Source organism: Periophthalmus magnuspinnatus, chromosome 1, assembly GCF_009829125.3.
Source record: "Periophthalmus magnuspinnatus isolate fPerMag1 chromosome 1, fPerMag1.2.pri, whole genome shotgun sequence".
NCBI lineage: Eukaryota > Metazoa > Chordata > Actinopteri > Gobiiformes > Gobiidae > Periophthalmus > Periophthalmus magnuspinnatus.
Window position 1 is genome coordinate 22,161,365 of NC_047126.1, and position 6,432 is coordinate 22,167,796.

The following is a 6,432-nucleotide window of genomic DNA, read 5'->3' on the forward strand; positions in this document are numbered from 1 at the left end:
AAGGATGAAACAAGATCTCCTACCAAAAGATCTTGAGAGGTAAAACTGTCAATAAATAAAATAATTATTAATTTTATTTGTGAATCTATTACAGATGATTTTCCACAAACACATGTCTCTGTTAAATGTGGTAGAGTCAGTGAAAGCTCCGTCATTGGTGTGGACAGGTCAGTTGTTGACACTATCTCTCTCATGAAGTCAGGCGCTCCGAGTGGCACTTCACTTCCTCTCTGTGTGTTCTAGAGGCAGATATGAGGCGACACATTGGTGCTCTCATCTCATCTGATTGGGCGGTGGGAGCTGTCGCCGTGGTGATGAATCATTTCATCTCGTGTTGTAATAGTGTCGGGACGGAGGAGCGCTGTCTCTGAGCCAAATGGATTTCACAGATATCTCCTCCGTGGGCTGTCGTAAGGGCAGGGGGGCAATATGAGATACTTCCTGTTTGTGGGAGGGACATAATGAAGACATCATAGACATCTACATATGCTGCATGCAAATATAAGAGAGTACACTATATATGGCACCGGCAGAGATAGGTAGACAAAACTTATTCTCAGGTAGAGTAACATTACTTCAAAATAATACTGTTCAAGTCGAAAGACAAAGTAGTGGTCCAAGAAATTACACAAGTAAGACTAAAAAGTATTTGGGAAAACTACTACTCAAGTAAGAGTAATTTAAGGAGTAACTGTTTGGACATAACGTCTGATTTATAATTTGACAAAACAATAAATAATATACAACATCTGGTATTTTCAAAGGATAGACACAAAAATGAGACAGTTTAAATCATATCTGAAGGAGTGATGCAAGAAACAAATGTTCAAACCCATTCATATTGTCAATGGCTTTTGTAAAAGAAAACAATAATCCTTCTCTTGCATTTGTGACACCAATATTTACATTTGTGTGTGGCCACACCACCTTAACAGTGCTCTGTTCTGAGAAGCTAAGCAGGGTTGGGCCTAGTTAGTATTGGGATGGGAGACTTCTAGGAAAACCAGGTGCCCCACAGAGTTTGTGCAAACACTTTTGTTTATCATCACTGCTACAATGACGATAACAGGCTCCTTACCTCCAGCTCACACTGCAGAATATATCACCTACTTGGGCCTCCAAGAAAGATCTAAAGGTTCTGTATAGCTTACAGTTTAAAAAAAAAAACAAAAAAACTCACTACAATCACAACAATCTGTTTTTCTCAGTGTATGGACAGGGACCTCCAGAAATCTCCCACTGAGCTGCAGAGGCTGCACTAGCACTGATCAGCTACAGGTCCTGAGGTTTAAGTAGTGAAGATACAGATCAGAGAGAGTCCTTTTGTGTTTAAATCAACTGGATTTCAGCTTTGAAACTTGTCCCCCAAATGACAGACTCACTGCTTGAAATCCTAAACACCAAATTATAACATAAATAAATGGGACATCGTGTTCAGTATTTTTGTAACTAAGAATAAATCTGTTCATTTCTGCTGTGAATAAAAGCTCTCGCCGTGAGACCCTTCCTCGTATCTTGGTGTATTCATTTTCATTAGAGCCCTCCTGTTTTGTTCTCCACATGTAACAAATCTGAAAACTGCAAGTGTGTGATGTCGCTGTCCTTCATGCCAGTGTGAGACAAACGTTTGGAAATCCTTTAGTGTGCGGTCATCTTAACCAAACACACTATCACTACGCACCTATCTGTCCTCACTCTTCTCTTGCAGCCTTGAAAAATGCATGCAGAGAGTGGTGATTGTGTGAAATGGATGTAAATATGAGTGTAGTGCAGCTGGGCCCTCTGATTGATATAGATGTGTAGGCTGCTTACGTGGAGATTGCAATTTTCAGCCTGTCTTTGTTGTAAGGGGCCATTTTCAATCACAGGCTCCAATCTGCCCAGGGAAACGGCAAGAACAGCCACTGATGCTGCTCCTGCTTTGTCTGCACTGTGCTTAAGCAGGAAATATAGTCATCGCTCATCATCAGCTGAGTGGTGCACTCTGCAGAGGACCTGTACAACTATCAATCGTATCTGGGCTAAAAATCCAACAATTATGAGAATATAGCTACAGTCAGGAGAGATTTGCTTTGTATGTTGCAGTTAAAGGTACACTTTGTAACTTTTCTGCTGGAGGGCTATTCTGTTTGTCTCCAAAATTAAGGACCTTTAAATTGTTTTATATTGTTTTTACTAACTTAGGTCACACCATACTGGATCAACTTTCAGTGGCTTTTTTCATTGACTTACAACAGATAGGCCAATATTAATCTAAAAAGAATGATCAAAACACCTAAAACAGATTTACTGATAATATGGGAAGTTAATGCATTTTTTTCTTAGACTTTATATTTGTGCACATAGCAGCAGGCAAAAACTCTTGACATTGCTCCAGAATTGCATTTTAAGGGACAATAAAGGTCTGGATTGTTTGAGTTGATCGTCTGCACAATGATGGAAATAATTTAATAAAAGCTTTCAAAAAATGTTCTTGGAGGTGCTTAGAGTAGAGCCACTGCCAATGCCGTGTCAGAAGTGTAGGCATCTCTGCTGGAATGTCCTCATGATTCTACCACATGTGCTTTGGCATTTATTTTTGTGGCACAGTAACACCAGTCAGCCATGTTCACCTGTTCCTAATGAAAACCCAATGGAAAGCATAGTTTTTCCAGTTGCTTCCAAACATATTTTTGTTCATTTCCAACCAGGATCAGAGTGGCTGTAAAGATCAACTTTCAATGGAATGCTTTGTTATTATAATGAAACGTCAGAAACATATTTTCAACCCCCAGTCTGAAGTATTGATTTTCATTCTGACAATAGATGTATAGAAACTGCATTGTTGTATTTTTTTAGCCATACTTTATATTCACTTTTAGAAGTAGCACTGCTAAAATGCTAATCATTCACCTAATAATTACATTACATTATGAAGTATGAGTGACAGGACATGCATTATTCATTGACCTGACAAGTATCATTTCATATCATTGTGTTTCAATAAGACTTTGACGTTGGAGCAGTTTGGAGGGACCTCAAGTGAACCGAGGTGAACAAGAATAAACAGAACACATACATGAAATATTGATAGTGACACTGTATGACTTAGACTATATATTTATCTACTGGGACACACAGAGTAGCAGAGCCATAGGGGTGATTTTCATGTGATGTAGTGTATATTACATGACATCGCAAATGAAAAGTTTGATATGAAATACTGATATATTCACACATAATAGAGCAATAGGAAAATAGTGTATGTACTTAATGTAAACAACAGAAAACGTATGACTTTCATATCAACAACAAAGGACTGTTATTGGTGTTTTGGGTTGGGTGCCTGATTGTAGCAGCTCAGGCCTGTATCTTCAGACTGAAAACGATTTCTGGCAGTTGAAACATTTTAATTGAAAAAGAAAAAGTATACTGTATTGTCCAGTTTTGTTCCTTAGGACTAATTCTCATTCAGTGTCCCATATTTCGTCTCACAAACACTCTCATCCATACACTAATTTGCTTCAACACTGAAAGCCAAACGGGTGAAGTGTCTTGCCCGAGGTCACAACAACAGTATGAACAGATTGGATCATTCTCATCACTGAGCCCTGCTTAGCTTCCAAGAACATTCGAGGTAGGGCCTTCTCAAGGTTGTTTAGCCATTTTGTAAAAATAGCATATTAATAATAATGTATAAAACTTGATTAAAGTTCCCTGGTTGTAGGTAATAATAATATGTTATAATATGCAAATTTCAGACACAATGCAACATGCTTCACAATTGGTGGCAGTTTACTTCTGTTGCCACATCTGCCCTGAGGTAGGTTGACAGAAGCATAACTCCTAATCTATGCCTTTTCCCAATCACTTCAAATCCGTGAAGATGGTTGAAGTGTCTTGCACAAGGACACAATCTGTACACTCTGGCTGCAGCTGGAATAGACTCGCCAACCTTCACGTTTATGGGCTCTATACTGCAATAACACTACAAATGCCTGTATACGAGTTGCTAAACAAAGCATGCTATTTCAAAATGTCTCTTGGTGCTGTTTCTACCATTTGAAGGTCAATGAGATTTTCAATAGGAAACATGAGAACCATTCAAATGCCGGCTGGGAACAACACACGTAAATACACATAGTGGAAGATGTATTCAGGTAGAAATTAAAATGCAAGGTAGCAGCATGGACAGGATGATTTTAGATTCACCCCTTCACCTGTTTACACATATATTCAGATCATATGTGGTACCGGCATGCCTGGAGAGCATGGTAGATTGCCCATTTGAATGGAGGCTGTTATATATAATCAACATATATGCCACTTTGCTATAGCTTTTTCCATGTCCATGTAGGTTAGCGTAACAATCACGTTCTTGAGACAGATGAGGAGCAGTAACAGCGGAGGGAAAAAAAGAAATTCAAAGTGAGTGTGTTTGATCAGAGACGGCACATTTTGCTCATACGCCCAATAATTGTGATGTGGAGGAGAGCAAATTGCAGAGGACAATGGGAGAGCACGGTTATCAGCGGTGACTACGGTGAAAATACAGCCCGGCCAAGAAACCAATCTGAAATGCTTTCTTTGTCGGACTGTTTTTGTGAGGTAGTAAAGTGAATTGTGTCTCTCAGGCTTTGAAAAGCGTGGAGCAGTTTATGTGAACCACTCTGAACTGGTTAGCTTCTCTAGTGGCTTCTCTAATGGGTAAACATTCTGCGATTCAACCTAAGCTGTATTGTCCTGTCCACAATGCAAGCACTTTAGAGAGGACACGATAAAATGTATAAGACATATAGACTAAAATCAGATTTCAGCTTAACAAGGTGTGTCAAACTCATTTTGGTTCACGGGCCAAATTTCAACACTGAAGGTAGGCTTTCAAATCGGGTTCAAATGTCCTCTTTTTCCCCAATTTAAGTTACCTCAAAATGTCTCTCAAGCAGTCATCAGGTTTCTTTGGATCAGATCAAACTAGCAGCGCGATGAAGTGCTCTGCCGTTCCTCCTCAGGGTGTGAATGTGTACTATTAACCCAGCACTCTGCATTTGAGAAGGCTGAGGTCAGTGTGAACGGGTTTCAAAAGGGCTTCAGTTCACGGAGCTGCAAAGCGATCCAACGCAGAAGTATAATACCATAGTGCGGAACTTTCCAGGCAAAGAATTAACATCCGTAGAGACAAACCAGCGGAATTATATGGTGCACTTTCACTGATAAAATTCGACAAACAAATGAGTTCCTTTCCTTAGATATATCTTTCTGTTATCAATACCATCCACTCATCTCGAGTTACTTAACACCTCCCATGTGCTACTTTTCTGCAGGGCTTTCAATCTGGCACGGTTGCAAGCACGCCAACCCTTTTACGTAAACGGTGCCAACCAGACTGACTCTACTGCTCCCAAACACTTCCCCCACTTGTTTAGGAGTCATTCCCATCTTGGCACCGCGCGTTACCTCCTCTCTGATCGAGCTAGTATGCCCGCGGGTCACATCCAACCCACTCCTTCATCTCTGTAGTCTGTGGGCACAACTCAGAATCTCTGTGGCAGATTTCCATGGCATTGGATTTGAATGTTTCTACTGGGGGGAGTAATTGCAGTCAGGGTTGGCAGAGAACACACAAGCTAGCGATCAGTCCTATACTTCACACAGAGAGGAGACATAATGACATCGCTAATGGTACGGGCTATCAGAGGCCGCGGAATTAGCCATGAAGGACGACAAATTCAACCATCACACGGCAAACACCAACGGAACAGGCTGGTTGACTAGGGAGGAGCAGACGAGCTGAGTAAACAAAGTGGAAGCTATTATTTATGTGGTGTAGAGAGCCGTGTGGGGAGATGTACTGATGATGGGATGGTGTGATAAAGGGGAGGGTTGAGAAAGGGGTGGGTTGTTGAATGTGTCTGTGGATAAGAGCCAAGAGGGAAAATTGAAAAGTTAAAAAAAACCAAACAAAAACGTTCAGCTGACAGTCAGTAGTAGCGTAGATCTTCTGTATTTGAACATAATGGATTGGTTTATGCACAAGCTGTAGAAATGTTGAAATAAATATGAATATACAGTATACAGCTTTCAGGGTACTTGGTTGGAAATTCTGCAAGATTGTATTTTATTCCATCCATTCACACACCAGTCATCTGACACTGATTTCAAAATTGACTCCTGAACCAAAAAATTGCTAATAAAATTACAGTATTTAAATTAAACAGATATTATTTAGTTTCTGTGCACAACATTTGCTCTTATATTAGTGTATTATTACATAGGGCCTCCTCCCTCAGTTCAAGAAAAGACATAGCTCCTCTACTCCACTATGAAATTCCATTGTGATGCACATTGGTATTGGATTGATATTGGGATGATAGACCAAGTATCACATGGTATTGGATCGAAACGTAAAGGGACTGTATGTATCCTGTGCTCTTACTGTTCAAGAGAGACAGA